The following is a 19975-nucleotide window of genomic DNA, read 5'->3' as shown; positions in this document are numbered from 1 at the left end:
AGTCCTGAGCAGGTTCTCAGACTGGGGTGAGGGTTAACCATTCTTAAAAAAACAATTTTGATTTGTCATGATGAGATGTGCAGATTGATGAGGGGAAAAAAACTTTTTTAGAATAATGCTGTAATATAACAAAATGTGAAAAAAGTCAAGAAGTCGGAATACTTTATGAATGCACTGTATATACAAAAGGTACAAATTCATCAACTATACAATGAGACACATTCACAGTAGGTTGGAGCAAAGACCACGATAACTGGCCAAAACAATGGCAACGGAGCAGACTTAAATCATGAGCAGGTATATTAATAAGCTAACATGTGAATTTCATAGGAGCACATCACATTTGGAGTCAAATTAATTAAATTAACCATTTTTCCATCCTAAAAAAATAGGAATAAGCAAAGGCTGTGATTTCTTGTCAAACTGGAAAAGGTGGTCTTAAAAAACATTTAGCAGAAAGTCTTCAGGCAACTAATGTCTTTATATTTAGTTTTGTTTAAATATTTAGTTAATTTGTGACCCGTTTCAAGAAGCTAGGCGTAGGTCGCACGCCACTATCTTACAAGATGTGTTTTCTTTTTTGCTTTTCAAAATGTGTTTTTTTTTGGCAGAAATGCCTTCCGGAACATGTTAACTTTCATGTGCCTTATTAACAAAATTGTATCCAAAATTTGAAAAATACCATTTCAAATGTTGCTACATAAGACCGAATCGAGGCTGTGGGTCACATTTGCAGGCAGGCAGGCAGGCAGGACACTTGCGGTCAGAAGTTTAAGTACACTTAGGTTTTTCAAACACTCAACAATTTCTTGTTAATAAACTACAGTTTTGGCAAGTCGGTTAAGACATCTACTTTGTGCATGACACAAGTAAATGTTTATAGACAGATTATTTCACTTATAATTCACTATATCACAATTCCAGTGGGTCAGAAGTTGACTGTGCCTCTAAACAGCTTGGAAAATTCCAGAAAATTATGTAATGGCTTTAGAAGCTTCTGATAGGCTAATTGCCATAATTAGAGTAAATTGGAGAGGTACCTATGGATGTTTTTCAAGGCTTACCTTCAAACTCAGTGCCTCTTTGCTTGACATCATGGGAAAATCAAAAGAAATCAGCCAAGACCTCAGAATATCTAATAGTACGCAATATAAACACCATGGTACCACGCAGCCGTCATACCTCTCCGGAAGGAGACACGTTCGTTCTCCTCGAGATGAACGTACTTTGGTGCAAAAAGTGCAGATCAATCTCAGAACAACAACAGCAAAGGACCTTGTGAAGTGCTTTGAAAGGTTGGTAATGGCTCACATCAACACCATTCTCCCAGAAACCCTAGATCCACTCCAAATTGCATACCGCCCAAACAGATCCACAGATGATGCAATCTTTATTGCACTCCACATTGCCCTTTCACACCTGGACAAAAGGAACACTTATGTGAGAATGTTGTTCATTGACTACAGCTCAGCGTTCAACACCATAGTACCCTCAAAGCTCATCACTAAGCTAAGGATCCTGGAACTAAACACATCCCTCTGAAACTGGATCCAAGACTTCCTGACGGGCCGCCCCCAGGTGGTGAGGGTAGGTAGCAACACATCTGCCACGCTGATCCTCAACACTGGAGCTCCTCAGGGGTGCGTGCTCAGTCCCCTCCTGTACTCCCTGTTCACCCACGACTGCATGGTAGCGCACGACTCCAACACCATCATTAAGTTTGCAGACGATACAGCGACGAGACAGCATGTAAGGAGGAGGTCAGAGACCTGGCCGGGTGGTGCCAGAATAACAACTTATCCCTCAACATAACTAAGACTAAGGAGATGACTGTGGACTACAGGAAAAGGAGGACCAAGCACGCCCCCATTCTCATCGACGGGGCTGAAGTGGAGCAGGTTGAGAGCATCAGTTCCTTGGTGTCCACATTAACAACAAACTAGAATGGTCCAAACACACCAATATAGTTGTGAAGAGGGCACGACAAAGCCTATTCCCCTCAGGAAACGAAAAAGATTTGGCATGGGTCCTGAGGTCCTCAAAAGGTTCTACAGTTGCAACATCGAGAGCATCCTGCCTGACTGGTTGCATCACTGCCTGGCACGGCAATTGCTCGGCTTCTGATTAAGGCACAACAGAGGGTAGTGCGGACGGCCCAGTACATCACTGGGGCAAAGCTGCCTGCCATCCAGGACCTCTACATCAGGCAGTGTCAGAGGAAGGCCCTAAAAATTGTCAGACCCCAGCTACCCCAGCCCTAGTAGAGACTTCTCTCTTCTACCACATGACAAGCGGTACCGGACTGCCAAGTCTAGGACAAAAAGGCTTCAGTATTTACCCCCAAGCCATAAGACTCCTGTATTTACCCCCAAGCCATAAGACTCCTGAACAGGTAATCAAATGGCTACCCGGACTATTTGCATTGTATGCCCTGCCCAACCCCCCTTTAACGCTGCTGCTAGTCTCTGTTTATCATATATGCATAGTCACTAACTATACATTAATGTACATACTACCTCAATTGGGCCGACCAACCAGTGCTCCCGCACATTGGCTAACCGGGCTATCTGCATTGTGTCCCCGCCACCCACCAACCCCTCTTTTACGCTACTGCTACTCTCTGTTCATCATATATGCATAGTCACTTTAACCATATCTACATGTACATACTACCTCAATCAGCATGACTAACCGATGTCTGTATGTAGTATGTCTTTTAACTGTTGTTTTATTTCTTTACTTACCTATTGTTCATCTACTACCTTTTTTGCACTATTGGTTAGAGCCTGTAAGTAAGCATTTAACTGTAAGATCTACACCTGTTGTATTTGGAGCATATGACAAATAAACTTTGATTTGATGATGCTGGAGGACAGGTACAAAAGTATCTATATCCACAGTAAAAACAAGTCCTATATTGACATAACCTGAAAGGCCGCTCAGCAAGGAAGAAGCCACCACTCCAAAACCGCCATAAAAAAGCCAGACTACGGTTTGCAACTGCACAAGATGGCGTAGCAGTAAGTGTCCTGTCGTATCGTCTCTCTGTAAATATAGTCTCTTTTTCGTTTTAGATATTTTTAGATATTTTTTTCTTCGCATATCCTTAAAAACATTTTGCTAAACCTAAGCTTCCAAATACTCTTCTGCAACCCGCCAATGTAGCTACTTTTCCTAAAGTAGTTATATTTACTTCGGAACCGGACCCCCTCAACGGACCCCCTCAACTGAAGCTAGCCAGCTAACTACCAGCTATGCTAGCGGTCTTCAGCTAACCGGTCATCAACTAACCTTTAGCTCGGAAAGCTCTCGCCAGTTCAAACAACGCGACGCTAACCAGAGCATAACGGACCTATTTAATTAAAAAAAAAAAAAAATGTTACCCCCAGATTCCCACCACAAACAGAACATTCTTCAGCTGGATCTTCGCAACTAGCTATCGAGCTAAACAGCAACCCTGGTTGCTGAGAGCTCCTAGCATACTCCTGGGCTACAATACCCTGACTACGACCGGTCTACCGATATCACCGCATGAAGAGGAATAAACAGACTCACCCCATCGCGACGTCCTCCAAAGGCTAACTCTCTAGCCCTCGCTATCTCCTTGCTTGCTAGTTTGGCATGCTAACTGCTAGCTTGTTTAGCCCAGGTCCGCTAACTACTACCTTGTTTACCCCGGCCTGCTAATCTGTTAGCTTGTTAGCACAGGCCTGCTAACCGTCTTCATCGCCGCGTCCCAAAACGCAGTGGCCCATATGTACTCTCTCTTCCCGATTTTTTAAAATTTGTTTATACCTTCCGGAAACCTGCCTCACCCAATGTGATACGGAATCGCTATTATCTTTATTTTTAGAACACACTCAAGAACCTCCAGAAGCTAACCAGCTAGCTAGCTACAAGCTATTTAGTCATTGTTAGTTTTCTTAACCTGGATAACACTCGCCAGCCCAGCCCCCCTGCCCCATCCACCGCTGCCCCCTGGACTCTGATCACTTGGCTACATAGCTGATGCACGCTGGACTGTCCATTAATCACGGTACTCCATTCTGCTTGTTTGTTTTATCTGTCGGCCGAGTTGCCTAGTCAATGCCATCTCACCTGCTGTTGTTATGCTAGCTGATTAGCTGTTGTCTCACCCACTGTTTTAGCTAGCTTTCCCAATTCAACACCTGTGTTTACTGTATGCCTCGCTGTATGTCTCTCTCAAATGTCAATATGCCTTGTATACTGTTGCTCAGCTTAGTTATCATTGTTTTAGTTCACAATGGAGCCCCTAGTCCCATTCTTCAGACCCCTGATAGCTCCTTTGTCCCACCTCCCACATATGCGGTGACCTCACCCATTACAACCAGCATGTCCAGAGATAAAACCTCTCTCATCATCACCCAGTGCCTGGGCTTACCTCCGCTGTACCCGCACCCCACCCCTGTCTGCGCATTATGCCCTGAATATATTCTACCATGCCCAGAAACCTGCTCCTCTTATTCTCTGTCCCCAACGCTCTAGGCGACCAGTTTTGATAGCCCTTAGCCGCACCCTCATACTACTCCTTCTCTGTTCCGCGGGTGATGTGGAGGTAAACCCAGGCCCTGCATGTCCCCAGGCACCCTCATTTGTTGACTTCTGTGATCGAAAAAGCCTTGGTTTCATGCATGTCAACATTAGAAGCCTCCTCCCTAAGTTTGTTTTACTCACTGCTTTAGCACACTCTGCTAACCCTGATGTCCTTGCCGTGTCTGAATCCTGGCTCAGGAAGGCCACCAAAAATTCAGAGATTTCCATACCCAACTATAACATCTTCCGTCAAGACAGAACTGCCAAAGGGGAGGAGTCGCAGTCTACTGCAGAGATAGCCTGCAAAGTAATGTCATACTTTCCAGGTCCATACCCAAACAGTTCGAACTACTAATTCTGAAAATTACTCTCTCCAGAAATAAGTCTCTCACTGTTGCCGCCTGCTACCGACCCCCTCAGCTCCCAGCTGTGCCCTGACACCATTTGTGAATTGATTGCCCCCATCTAGCTTCTGAGTTTGTTCTGTTAGGTGACCTAAACTGGGATATGCTTAACACCCCGGCAGTCCTACAATCTAAGCTAGATGCCCTCAATCTCACACAAATCATCAAGGAACCCACCAGGTACAACCCTAACTCTGTAAGCAAGGGCACCCTCATAGACGTCATCCTGACCAACTGGCCCTCCAAATACACCTCCGCTGTCTTCAACCAGGATCTCTGCGACCACTGCCTCATTGCCTGTATCCGCTACGGTGCCGCAGTCAAACGACCACCCCTCATCACTGTCAAACGCTCCCTAAAACACTTCTGTGAGCAGGCCTTTCTAATCGACCTGGCCCGGGTATCCTGGAAGGACATTGACCTCATCCCGTCAGTTGAGGAAGCCTGGTCATTCTTTAAGAGTAACTTCCTCACCATATTGGATAAGCATGCTCCGTTCAAAAAATGCAGAACTAAGAACAGATACAGCCCTTGGTTCACTCCAGACCTGACTGCCCTCGACCAGCACAAAAACATCCTGTGGCGGACTGCAATAGCATCGAACAGTCCCCGCGATATGCAACTGTTCAGGGAAGTCAGGAACCAATACACGCAGTCAGTCAGGAAAGCTAAGGCCAGCTTCTTCAGGCAGAAGTTTGCATCCTGTAGCTCCAACTCCAAAAAGTTCTGGGACACTGTGAAGTCCATGGAGAACAAGAGCACCTCCTCCCAGCTGCCCACTGCACTGAGGCTAGGGAACACGGTCACCACCGACAAATCCATGATTATCGAAAACTTCAACAAGCATTTCTCAACGGCTGGCCATGCCTTCCGCCTGGCTACTCCTACCTCGGCCAACAGCTCCGGCCCCCCCGCAGCTCCTCGCCCAAGCCTCTCCAGGTTCTCCTTTACCCAAATCCAGATAGCAGATGTTCTGAAAGAGCTGCAAAACCTGGACCCGTATAAATCAGCTGGGCTTGACAATCTGGACCCTCTATTTCTGAAACTATCCGCCGCCATAGTCGCAACCCCTATTACCAGCCTGTTCAACCTCTCTTTCATATCGTCTGAGATCCCCAAGGATTGAAAGCTGCCGCAGTCATCCCCTCTTCAAAGGGGGAGACACCCTGGACCCAAACTGTTACAGACCTATATCCATTCTGCCCTGCCTATCTAAGGTCTTCGAAAGCCAAGTCAACAAACAGGTCACTGACCATCTCGAATCCCACCGTACCTTCTCCGCTATGCAATCTGGTTTCCGAGCCGGTCACGGGTGCACCTCAGCCACACTCAAGGTACTAAACGACATCATAACCGCCATCGATAAAAGACAGTACTGTGCAGCCGTCTTCATCGACCTTGCCAAGGCTTTCGACTCTGTCAATCACCATATTCTTATCGGCAGACTCAGTAGCCTCGGTTTTTCGGATGACTGCCTTGCCTGGTTCACCAATTACTTTGCAGACAGAGTTCAGTGTGTCAAATCGGAGGGCATGTTGTCCGGTCCTCTGGCAGTCTCTATGGGGGTGCCACAGGGTTCAATTCTCGGGCCGACTCTTTTCTCTGTGTATATCAATGATGTTGCTCTTGCTGTGGGCGATTCCCTGATCCACCTCTACGCAGACGACACCATTCTATACACTTTCGGCCCGTCATTGGACACTGTGCTATCTAACCTCCAATCGAGCTTCAATGCCATACAACACTCCTTCCGTGGCCTCCAACTGCTCTTAAACGCTAGTAAAACCAAATGCATGCTTTTCAACCGATCGCTGCCTGCACCCGCTTGCCCGACTAGCATCACCACACTGGATGGTTCCGACCTTGAATATGTGGACACCTATAAGTACCTAGGTGTCTGGCTAGACTGCAAACTCTCCTTCCAGACCCATATCAAACATCTCCAATCGAAAATCAAATCAAGAGTCGGCTTTCTATTCCGCAACAAAGCCTCCTTCACTCACGCTGCCAAGCTTACCCTAGTAAAACTGACTATCCTACCGATCCTCGACTTCGGCGATGTCATCTACAAAATTGCTTCCAACACTCTTCTCAGCAAACTGGATGCAGTTTATCACAGTGCCATCCGTTTTGTCACTAAAGCACCTTATACTACCCACCACTGCGACTTGTATGCTCTAGTCGGCTGGCCCTCGCTACATATTCGTCGCCAGATCCACTGGCTCCAGGTCATCTACAAGGCCATGCTAGGCAAAGCTCCGCCTTATCTCAGCTCACTGGTCACGATGGCAACACCCATCCGTAGCACGCGCTCCAGCAGGTGTATCTCATTGATCATCCCTAAAGCCAACACCTCATTCGGCCGCCTTTTGTTCCAGTACTCTGCTGCCTGTGACTGGAACGAATTGCAAAAATCGCTGAAGTTGGAGACTTTTATCTCCCTCACCAACTTCAAACATCAGCTATCTGAGAAGCTAACCGATCGCTGCAGCTGTACATAATCTATTGGTAAATAGCCCACCCATTTTCACCTACCTCATCCCCACAGTTTTTATTTATTTACTTTTCTGCTCTTTTGCACACCAATATCTCTACCTGTACATGATCATCTGATCATTTATCACTCCAGTGTTAATCTGCAATATTGTAATTATTCGCCTACCTCCTCATGCCTTTTGCACACATTGTATATAGACTCCCCTTTTTTCTCTACTGTGTTATTGACTTGTTAATTGTTTACTCCATGTGTAACTCTGTGTTGTCAGTTCACACTGCTATGCTTTATCTTGGCCAGGTCGCAGTTGCAAATGAGAACCTGTTCTCAACTAGCCTACCTGGTTAAATAAAGGTGAAATAAAATTTTAAAAAACATGGGGACAAAGATGGCAATTTTTTGAGAAATGTTCTCTGGTCTGATGAAACAAAAATAGATATGTTTGTCCATAATGAGCATCGTTATGTTTGGAGGAAAAAGGGGGAGGCCTGCAAGCCGAAGAACACCATCCCAACCGTGAAGCACGAGAGTGGCAGCATCTTATTGTGGGGGTGCTTTGCTGCAGGTGGGACTGCTGCACTTCACAAAATAGATGGCATCATAAGGAAAGAAAATTATGTGGATATATTGAAGAAACATCTCAAGATATCAGTCAGGAAGTTAAAGCTTGGTCGCAAATGGGTCTTCCAAATGGACAATGACCCCAAGCATACTTCCAAATATGTGGCAAAATGGCTTAAGGACAACAAAGTCAAGGTATTGGAGTGGCCATCACAAAGCCCTGACCTCAATCCTATAGAAAATGTGTAGGCAGAACTGAAAAAGTGTGTGCTAGCACAGAGGCCTACAAACCTGACTCAGTTACACCAGCTCTGTCAGGAGGAATGGGCCAAAATTCAGCCAAATTATTGTGGGAAGCTTGTGGAAGGCTACCCGAAACATTTGACCCAAGATAAACAAGTTAAAGGCAATGCTACCAAATATTAATTCAGTGTATGTAAACTTTTGACCCACTGGGAATGTGATGAAAGAAATAAAAGCTGAAATAAATCACTCTACTCTTATTCTGACATTTCACATTCTTAAAATAAAGTGGTGATCCTAAGTGACCTAAGGGAATCTTTACAAGGATTAAATTGTCAGGAATTGTGAAAAACTGAGTTTAAATGTATTTGGCTACGGTGTATGTAAACTTCCAACTTCAACTGTATAACCATGGAGAATGACATTCACAAATGATCCATTTCTGTATAGTACAGATCGGGGACCCATGATGACATTCTGTTACCAGGTGTTATTCTACTTTACTTAATCTAGTTCAATAACCAAAATAGATATTTTCTAAGGTTTCATTTCATAGCGGACACCCCATTCTTTCTGCAGACATCTTTGAGCATTAATTCGGAGTAGATATTTAAGAGTTCTTGGTAAACATGGTCAAACTGGGATCTTACCATCATTCTGTTACAAAACTTTACATATGCACTCTGAGTAAGTGTGTTTTTGTAAAATGTTCAGTGCAAGTTGTTAAAAGTAGTCCTTGTGCATAGAGTTATGATTTGTTGAACGTTGCAATCAATGGTTTTTGTTCACATAATGTTAAAGTGAAAAATCTGAGTCTCTTATAGTGGAATTGCCCAGTTCAGGTAATATGTTTTTGAAGGAGTGTGGTGGGATGAATGTGTCAAGTTTGAGGGTCTTTTGCAGCTCATTCCAGTCATTTGCGGCAGAAAACTGGAATCAATGACGGCCAAAGGAAGTGAGAGCTTTGGGAATGACCAGTGTGATATCTCTACCAGAGCACAGGTTGCTATTGGTAGTGGAGATGGAGTGAGCTGAGGTCGAGAAGGGACTTGCCTATGAGGTACTTGTAAATAAATTGGCATTTTTACTGGTCAACGGATGCTGTTACCACAGCAAAATGAAAGCCGTAGAGACAACTAGGAATGCAATACTCAGTGCCATCTCCATTCTAATACGATGGTTGAAGCATCTTCTCATTGTATCACGGCAAAATGATAGCAGTCTGCCCATCTGCCCAGAAGATAAAGCCAAGTGAGGTAATGAGTCAAACCTTTTAACTAGATTACATTGAGACACCCCTCCATCAACAGACAGCAGAGCCTCAGTTTCATTAGTTTCTATGGTACGTATGAAAGAGCACCTCTGCCTTGTGTATCATGAAGGATTCCCACATCTCCCATAAACAGAATGTCATTGAATTGGTTTTGCTGTGTTGTGACATAATTGGAAAGGATTCTGCATCCTTTTTTAAGATTTAAGAAACAGGGAAAGTAATAAGCGGTCCGGCGGGATGTAGCCTTTTGTTGTGCTATGAGAGGTTAAACTTCCTCCCAATAGGCTTGGTGGGTATACCGGAGTACTGTAAATAGCCACGGATCGTTTTTCAATACAGTCAGAACTATTTCTTTAAAGTTTTAAAAACATTTGAATATTTGTCGCTACTCTTTAAGCAAAAACCTGCAGTCAACTTGTGCAATATGTTAGGAGATAAAGCGGATCACGTTCATTTCACCTATCACTGTATTTTACACTATGAAGATAACTGGTAGGCCCCAGTCACATGGTTGTTCGTTTACAAGCACACAATGACAAGACCGGAGCCTTAAGAGTCACTCACTGTTGTGCAGCGCACACCAGGTGATCTAGTTAACCATTTCACGTGAGTTCCAAATACCTCGAATGATCGCACCAGCGTGAGTTGTTTTCTGCACGTGATGTCAGAATCCACTCACTGTTCAAACATGTGATTGTTACGCAATAGGACAGTTAACATGCGCTGCCTGCTAATTATCTATAGACTGTTTCAACTTGTGAATTTCAAATTATTCTCTAACAAGTTTTATTTTCTAACAACAGTTTGAATTGAGGTGTGTTCCACCTGCTCATTAATTCACATAGAAGTAGCCCATTTCAGCATTGCGGGCAATTTATGTCTGAGGCTTTACTGAGCCAGACAAACTTCTCTCTTCGAAGAGAGCCCACGCACTTCACTAATGTTTCCGCAGATCAAGTATGCAGACATTTGCACAGTCTTGCACGAATTGACACATTTTCTGGCTGGCGCTTGCGTTGCCCTACTTATTATTTGTAAGGAAAAAAATTACTTTGGACATGTATGCTTTCCTATCAAAGTAAGTGCATTATTTTCTGTATATATCATGTTGTCGTTTCTACGGTAGCATGAAGTATGTATGCATTTACAGTTCTATTCACGTTTTCAAGTACTGGTGACAAATAATGCATTCTGATTATTGCATAGATTGTAATGGACACCTATGATGCGTGTAAAATACTTCTTTGAAGGTTTTACTGATAATGAGCTAATGCTAAGCTATTTGCCAGCTACGTGTGGTGCCATGTTTGTTGACATTGCACAATGATTTCTGGGTGTCACGTAAACGTCTGTCAGACCAAAGATTTTATAATGAGGTGAAGGAATGGTTCACTCATCTTTCGGTGTAAACTTCAGGAAGTGAAAGATCGTAGTTGACATACATGCATATTGCAAACAGACCAAACTCATTTAGTCTTCTCCATCTTTAGTTGACACAAAAAAACAACGGCACGCACAAACTACCCATCGTCAGATTACTTTCCATTTCTACAAAGTGTTTTACTCAATTTGGATCAATGAGCTCACCCGTGATATGATGAATTCTAAATAGTAATTGCTATTAGATAATTCATATTGTGGTTTCTGTCAGCTAAGATTTGTCTAAATATGACCTTGTGTTACATCAATATTTCCTCAGTTAGCGCTAGCTAATGTAACCTACATTTTCCAGTTTGGATGAATGCGTTATGCTGTCTTTACTTCGGTGAATGTCTGAATATTGCATTCAGGACATAACCTTGTAAGGACTGTGTTTGTGCAAAATGTTTTGGTGAAAAAACAGTGGCTAGCTCAAATGCTGACTGTTCGGTCAATTGAAGCTGGACGTTCTAATCAAACCGGTTTGAGCGTACGCTGCAGGGACCATTGTAGAATGATCACACCCGTTTGTTGGTACGTTGGAAAAGGTTAAAGTATGGAAGTCACAACTAAATGTTTGCCTGCTAGATATCTTATAACTATTAAGTAAACTTTCTAAAATGTGCTAAATGCCCTGCAGTTGACGCTGGTTTTTACATAATGTATATTTACTTGTTTATTATTCCGACCACATTTCCATTTGTTAGCAAAGTCAATTATTTTCTCAAAATACTTCATGTTTGCTACCAAATACTAAACAGCAAACCAATCAAAACTTGTGTACTATCCAGGTACCCTCTCTGCTGATCACGTCTGCCACTCACGTTCTCCGTATCGAAGGTACAAAACACAGCTGATGACATGGGTAAAGTACGTTATATTTGTAACTTATTTAGTTATAGAAAATACAATATCCCATAATGACAAAACAAAAACAGGTTTAGAAATATTTACAAATGTATATATTTTAAAAAATGACATACATAAGAATTCAGACCCTTTACTCAGTACTTTGTTGAAGCACATTTGGCAGCGATTACAGCCTTGAGTAATCTTGGGTATGAAGCTACAAGCTTGGCAGACCTGTATTTGGGGAGTTTCTCCCATGCTTCTCTGCAGATCCTCTCAAGCTCTGTCAGGTTGGACGGAGAGTGTCACTGCACATCTATTTTCAGGTCTCCCCAGAGATGTTCAACTGGGTTCAAGTCCAGACTCTGGCTGGGCCACTCAAGGACATTCAGAGACTTGTCCCAAAGCCACTCCTGCATTGTCTTAGCTGTGTATCTGAGGTTCTGAGCACTTTGGAACAGGTTTTCTTCAAGAATCTCTCTGTACTTTGCTCCGTTCATCTTTGCTATGCTCTTCTCCGAGTCCCTGCCACTGAAAAACATCCCCACAACATGATGTTGCTGCCACCAAGCTTCACCGTAGGGATTATGCCAGGTTACCTTCCGACGTGACGTTTGGCATTCACGCCAAATAATTCAATATTGGATTCCTCAGACCAGAGAATCTTGTTCTCATGGTCTGAGAGTCTTTAGGTGAATCCTAAGCAGGCTGGCATGCGCGTTTTACTGAGGAGCGCCTTCTGTCTGTCCACTCTACCATAAAGGCCTGATTGGTGGAGTGCTGCATAGATGGAATCCTTCCAGAAGGACAACCATCTCAACAGAGGAACTCCGAAGCACTCTCAGAGTGACCATCGGGGTTCTTGGTCACCTCCCTGACCAAGGCCCTTCTCCCCCGATTGCCCAGTTTGGCCGGGCAGCCAGCTCTAGGAAGAGTCTTGGTGGTTCCAAACTTCTTCCATTTATGATTGATGGAGACCAATGTGTTCTTGGGAACCTTCAATGATGCAGACATTTTTTGGTACCGCTCCCCAGATCTGTGCCTCAACACAATCATGTCGTCTCGGAGATCTACAGAAAATTCTGGATTTTGCTCTGACATGCACTGTCAACTGAAAGACCTTATATAGATTTGGGAAAGCACAGCTGTCATGTCCAATCAATTGAATTTACCACAGGTGGACTCCAATCAAGTTGTAGAAACATTTCAAGGATGATCAATGGAAACAGGATGCACCGGAGTCTCAGTGTAAGAATACTCTGAGATAAAATAAATATCCTGTCATTGTTGAAAATATGTAATTTGTCTGATATACAAAAAGCTTCGGGAAAAATACATACAAAAAGTAGAACTCATTAAAAAAGACACAATGGTCTTTAACTGTATTAGCCAAAGTAAGAAAACTAGATGAGAAATTATTTCTTGATAAACATGATAGGACATTGCAGAGAGATAGAGTTTGATGGCTCTAGGTGAACAGATAAAAACCTTAAAGGCGAAATTCAACAATTACAGGAGGCAAGGGTGATAAAGGCAGACTTGGCCCCCACCTGTCGATCCTTTGTTCCCTCAATCTACCCTCAGGCTGAGTTGCGCAAAGCAGATCAGGTTTCAAGCATCTGGTCAGCACTGCCTGGCTTTGAGTCAACAGATTCTGACAGAGGTGACAAATGATGTCTTAGGCCAACCAGAACACAGGCTTTTAAACGGAGTAAAGACAAACCCCCGGTGACCAAAATGACACAAATCAGCATCTCCAAAACAGTTGGATTTGAATCATCCACGAGATGTGGGTATGAAGACATGGGACCATTTAAAGTGATATCAGAAACTCTACATTATAGTTGTTTGCCTTTGTTTTGAACAACCATGAACCTGGCATACTTGAAGAAAAGGTTAATAGAGCTGTGGGTGGTGAAGAGCAAGATGTGGCCGATGGATGGAGAGCCATACATGTTTTCCTTAAGGGTCTGACTAATAAAACCACCAATTGGGGATAGATAACCAAATGTAACCAAATGTGCCCAAAAAGCAAAAGAGCCGTTTGTTGAATTTGAAAAAAGGTTCAGAGCAGAGGTGGTTAGACACAGTGGGTTACCCGGCATGGAATATGAAGATGCACTCAACTCCTCCAAAAATGGGGCAATCACACATCAGTTGATGCAAACCATACACGATGATTTGCGCAAAACATTTGTTCCATAACTACTGACTGGGAGACAAAACTACAGCGACATCATTGACAGGCTGTCACTACTGGACAGAGACATCAATCAACATAATAAAACAGCTGTTATCAGAGTTGTGCAGATTCCAAGTAAAACCAACAACCTTACCCGTTCAGCGGAAGAGAAACCTGGTGTATGTCATTATTGCAGGATTTCTGGTCACTGGCAAGGAGAATGTCAGAAAAGAAAACGTGTTCTTATTAGGAATAGCCAGGAGAAGCAGGGTCCGTCTAGGGGAAAATGGAAACAGGACAATAGCCCCAACAACACAATGCTGAGTCAGAAATGTAAGAAGCTTTCAAGAAGCTAAGCAGCAGAGCTTGCTGGATCAAAGCTGGGACCGAGACTGTAAAACAGCTTCTAGGCCATCAGACTGTTAAACAGCCATCACTAACATTGAGTGGCTGCTGCCAACATACTGACTCAAATCTCTAGCCACTTAATAATTAAAAATCGGATGTAATAAATGTATCACTAGTCACTTTAAACAATGACACTTTATATAATGTTTACATTCCCTACATTACTCATCTCATATGTATATACTGTACTCTATACCATCTACTGCATCTTGCCTGTGCCGTTCGGCCATCGCTCATCCATATATTTATATGTATACATTCTTAAATCATTCCTTTACACTTGTGTGTATAAGGTAGTTGTTGTGAAATTGTTAAGATATTACTGCATGGTCGGAACTAGAAGCCCAAGCATTTCGCAACACCCGCATTAACATCTGCTAACCATGTGTATGTGACCAATAATCAATGTCTATTGGTTATTATGCAACTTGACTCTACACTGAACGTTTCTGAAGGGAAGGTGACGTGGCAAATTAGACAACTGCAGGGATCAACAGTTCAGAACCATCCTATTTGGACTACGAAGAAAAACAAGTGTTAAACTTTGGATATGGAACCAGTGTGCTTGATAGGTGTTGCCCCACCTTGCACAAAACAATATCCCATTATCAAGGAAGCTATGGCCACTACTTCTTGGGGGGTTAGAGATCTATGGGAAATGTTGAAAAGACACATTCTGCCTCCAATAGCCCAGTATGCCCAGTGAAAAAAATCAAGTAGTTACTGGCGAGTGACACTGGACTACAGGAATGCAAATGAAGCCATCTCCAAGCTCACTCCACTGGTGGCTGACACCTCAACCCCCCTGGGTGAACTCCTTCGCTGAAATTGCACAATCCCTTAACCACCTCCTCAAGGGAGACCCTGATTCAAAAGACTCTGTAGCCTTCACGGAAGAACAGAAAGAGGTTTTTGGCTAGCTTAAACTAGCTATGTCATCAGTGCCGACTTTCGGCATTCCGGACTCAGGCAAACCTTTCACCCTCTTTGTGGCTGAAAAAAATGGCTACATGACCTCAGTGCTGACAAGATAATGGCGATTGCCAGAAACCTGTAGGCTACTATTAGAAGAAACTGGATGATGTGGCGTTGGGATGGGGTCCCTCTCTGAGCTATGCAGGCTACTTACGTTGCTGTGTCGATGGTGGCATCAAGTGTCCACATGCTGTACATCCTTTTTTGACAATGAATCGAGCTGCACAGGTAACAGCTGCTCGTTGGAACAAGTGGTCGACTGTGTTGGAGGCTCCTAACATCATCATACAATGTGGCACACCATGTAATCCAGCTAATCTGATATTTCCTCCAGATACCACATTACTTGAACACGACTGTTTGAGTTGGTTTTGGATCAGCTCTGATTGGTTTACTAAAAGTAATCTGTTGGAAAACCCTGAGTTTATCTTATACACAGATTGTTCAAGCATTGTGGAGGGGTGTGTGAGGAAGGCAGGCTGGGCAGTCACTACATTGGGCAATGTGATAGTGACAGGCATGTTACCTGCAGGAACATCAGCACAGGTGGCGGAATTGGTGGCTTTGACAGAAGCATGCAAACAGGGGGAAGGAAAAACAGCTAATATCTACACAGATTCAAGGTATGCTTTTGGCGTTACCCATAATTTTGAAGAATGTGGAAAAACAGAGGATTCATGCCATCACTGGGAGCTCCTGTGAAGAATGGACCAGAGGTGATGGTTCTACTGAATGCTCTCCAGTTACTTGGACAAGTTGCAATTTTAAAAATGAAAGCACATGGAAAAATCTTTACAGACGAGAGTAAAGGTAATGACTTGGCTGACAGAGCTGCCAAGAGAACACCTCTGTCCCCTAAACTGATTAGGAAATACACATTGGATACTTTGCACCACATTAAGGACACGCAAAGCAGTGCACCAAAATATGAAGTGTGAAAATGGATGGCTGCAGGGTGCAAACTCAATCAAGAAGGTGTGTGGAAATACAACTTGAGATGTGTAGCGCCAAAGGCACTCTTACCCTACTTGGTGACACAGAGCCACTCTTTGGGATACCTTGGTGTGGACAAGGTAGTTTATCATTTTGTGGGCAAATGGTGGAATCCTGGTGTGCAGAAAGAGGCTGAGGCTGTCGTGGCAAATTGCAACATTTGATGAACCCTATAGGACGATTGAGGATTCCAAAAGAGAAGACAACAACGACATATGGGCAAAATAATAATAAATATATATATATACACACACACACACACACACACACATACCAATTATTCTCAAATGAGCGGCCGTTCATGTGTAAAGTATTAGCATTTCAATGAATATAATTATAGACTGTGTGTAGTGAATCCATTTGTCTTTCCCGCTCTCTCAGTCCCACCCCTTTCCTTTTGTCTACCAAGCTGTCATATTGGCTTAGCCCACTAGGGATTGTTCTATCATTGTTAGTAACCAATATCTACTGTTTGTTTGATATGTATTTCTGTGATTATTTAGTTAGTAAATTAATAATTAAGCCAATTTGTATATTTCTGGTTTATTATGGAAACTATGGTTTTTGCAGATAACCAAGAATTTTACGATGTTCAGATGAGACTGACGGAAGGTAACAATTAATAATCATTAATGGAAGACTAATTGATAAGATATGAAAATATCTGAATAGTCAAATCAGGAAACAGACTCTATAAAACAAACAAAAAAATCAGTGGTGCCCCGATTTCCTAGTTGATTCAAGTTCACATGATTAGTTTAAATCACGTAATAATAATTACACAGATAGTTGACTTGATAAAATAACAGTCTTCACAATTAATGATACTAAAGACACGACAATGGGCAACACATAACAAAACCACAGGGTTGAGTCCGTTTGAGGTCATCACAGGTCAACCAGGCACCTTAGATTTGAAAAAGGCAGACGTACACTTTGAATGACACAATGCTTAACAATTGCATACAACTTTCTAATTCAGTAGACAGCATGGGGAATAACTCCCGAGGGGGGATATGACGTAGTGCCAGGACAGTGGGTGACGGTTTACATTTTTTTTAACAGACACATTAAGGCCAAAATGGGAAGGTCCTTATAAAATTTAGCTTATAACGAGGTCAGCAGTGAAAGTCCAGGGAAAATCACAATGGATACATGTAACTCATTGCAAGGGTGTCCATTTTGATGACAAAGCGGAGCCTGGAGAATAATGAACTGATTGCTAATCAATCAGGGCCCAATCTCAGATGAAGAAGCATAGTAAGATGATCAGAACCTGATCGGTTTCTATGTTGTACACCGCAGTCATCATATTAGGGATATCTAGGTGAAATGTCCAACTTTTTCCTGAAAATTGGAATGTGCTTACTTAGGGAAATATATGTGAAATATCAATTTCTCTTGAAACCAGGACATGTTACTTTCACTTTTCTTGTTCTTCTTCATTACAGGTTATGAGAATCTACCGTCTGAATTTGCAGCAATACCCCTTCACCCAAGGCCTGTACATGAAACGATACAAGATCACCGGTGAAGTGTTCATTAGAGACATCCTTATCAACCAGTGGAACGGAAGAATAATTCCTCACTACCGACAGACTGTCATAACATATTCTCTAATAGTTATCTATGTGGGGCTGATACCAGGGGGGGGGGGGGGGGGGGACGAACAGCTGATCATACTTAAAAGGACTCTGAATGATTACCTTGCCAATAGGACGATTGAATATTATTGTCTTGCAGACAAATATTTTTGGGTGAGTTTCCTCCCAATACAGGCTGTGGTAGGAATCGTAAGGGTCATCATCATTAGACCTGTTAATACCTATTTTCTATAACTTTGTGTGAAATATATTTCTTACTGCAACAGCAAGTAAAATATGCCCTGTGTGTTTTATAGTAATGCAAGGTGTTTTATGGGAATGATTTTATGCTCCCTGCTAATGTTATTTATACTGTCTATTTTTTCATGTTTTCTGAAAATACATTTGAAGTATATTTATTTTTTAAATGGTCTAAGGGAAGTGTAAGAATATTCTAAGATAAATACACAACGCAGAGGACTAAAGGTCAAGAGGGAATTAATGATCAATGGAAATAGTTGTTTTTCTGTAATGGGGAAGTGAAGATTAATGGGTCAGGGACACGGGAGGAATCAGTCCAGGACTCATAGCTACATGTGGCAAGTTCTCAATGGTCCGAATCCCCTATACATTGAGCCTGAAATGGGATACTTGTTATTTGAGCATTGGCCCAATTTTAATGCAAGGAATTCTAATTGAACAACCACAGGCTAGGGTTGGGTTATAAACTACATCCTGTCTCTTTGTTCAGAGGAGAAACCATTGAGGACAGGGAAGAATGAACATCTGCCATCTACTTCCCAGCATAAACTATGATTTGTTTTCTTTGAATAAATATATTTTCTCCCCCTGATTTGCTTTGGGGTCTGTTATTGAAGAATAAAATAAACTGCTAACAATAGCAAAGGGTCTGAATACTTAGGTAAACAAGGTATCTTTTTTTTATGTATAAAGTTGAAAACATGTCTAAAAACCTTTTTTCACTTTGTCATTAAAGTGTACTGGGTGTAGATTTGTGTGGGAAAAAAACTACTCAATCCATTTTTAGAACAACGCTGTAACGTAACAAAATGTGGAAAGAGTCAAGGAGTCTGAATACTTCCCGAATGCACCTTAATGCAGCAACCTTAGTAATGTAGCTAGCTACAACAAGTAGACCTGTTGCTATGTAGCAGGAGCAGTTAGCTTTATCACTAGCATGTCATTCCGGGACAGGGAGCTTTAGCAATCATTATTCCAAGAAACTATTTAAGACCACAAAATCTATAGGACAAGAACTATCAAGCTAAAAAGAGTCATCAGGGCAGGACTCAAAAACATTCATACATTTTGGTCATATTTGTCAGTATTTGCTCATCAAACAATCTCATTCCAAATTCATGGGCAATAAAATGGAGTTGGTCCCCCCTTTGCTGCTATAACAGACTCCCCCGCAGTAATTTCGGAACATTGCTGCGGGGACTTGCTCCCATTCAGCCACAAGTGCATTAGTGAGATCGGGCGCCGATGTTGGGCGATTAGGCCTGGCTCGCAGTCAGCGTTCCAATTCATCCCAAAGGTGTTTGATGGGGTTGAGGTCAGGGCTCTGTGCAGACCAGTCAAGTTCTTCGACATTGATCTCGACAAACCATTTCTGTATGGACCTTTTCGTGCACGGGGGTAACATGCTGAAACAGGAAAGGGGCTTCCACAAACTGTTGCCACAAAGTTGTAAGCACAAAATCGTCTAGAATGTAATTGTATGCTGTAGCGTTAAGATTTCCCTTCACAGGCCTAGCCTGAACCATCAAAAACTGCCCCTGACCATTATTCCTCATCCATCAAACTTTACAGTTGGCACTATGCATTCGGGAAGATAGTGTTCTCCTGGCATCCGCCAAACCCAGATTCATCCGTCGGACTGCAAGATGGTGAAGCATGATTAATCCCTCCAGAGAACGGGTTTCCACTGCACCAGAGACCAATGGCGACGAGCATTACATCACTCCAGCCGACACTTGGCATTGCGAATGGTGATCTTAGGCTTGTGTGCGGCTG

At 42.8% G+C, this 19975-nt stretch overlaps 1 protein-coding gene and 1 long non-coding RNA gene across 2 annotated transcripts in view; one reads left to right on the top strand and one right to left on the bottom strand.

Moving 5' to 3' along the window:
* LOC115109996 (methyl-CpG-binding domain protein 5) overlaps positions 1-19975 on the bottom strand; it is a 63159-nt gene that overhangs the window by 23441 nt on the left and 19743 nt on the right. The window lies entirely within an intron of this gene.
* LOC115110002 (uncharacterized) lies at positions 10227-18791 on the top strand. The gene is made up of 3 exons (XR_003860587.2): positions 10227-10607; positions 11740-11818; positions 17807-18791. It is a non-coding gene; the product is annotated as an uncharacterized LOC115110002 (long non-coding RNA).

Source organism: Oncorhynchus nerka, linkage group LG3 (genome assembly GCF_034236695.1).
Source record: "Oncorhynchus nerka isolate Pitt River linkage group LG3, Oner_Uvic_2.0, whole genome shotgun sequence".
Lineage (NCBI taxonomy): Eukaryota > Metazoa > Chordata > Actinopteri > Salmoniformes > Salmonidae > Oncorhynchus > Oncorhynchus nerka.
Note: the sequence above shows the minus strand (reverse complement) of the source record. Positions and strands in the feature narration are given on the sequence as shown.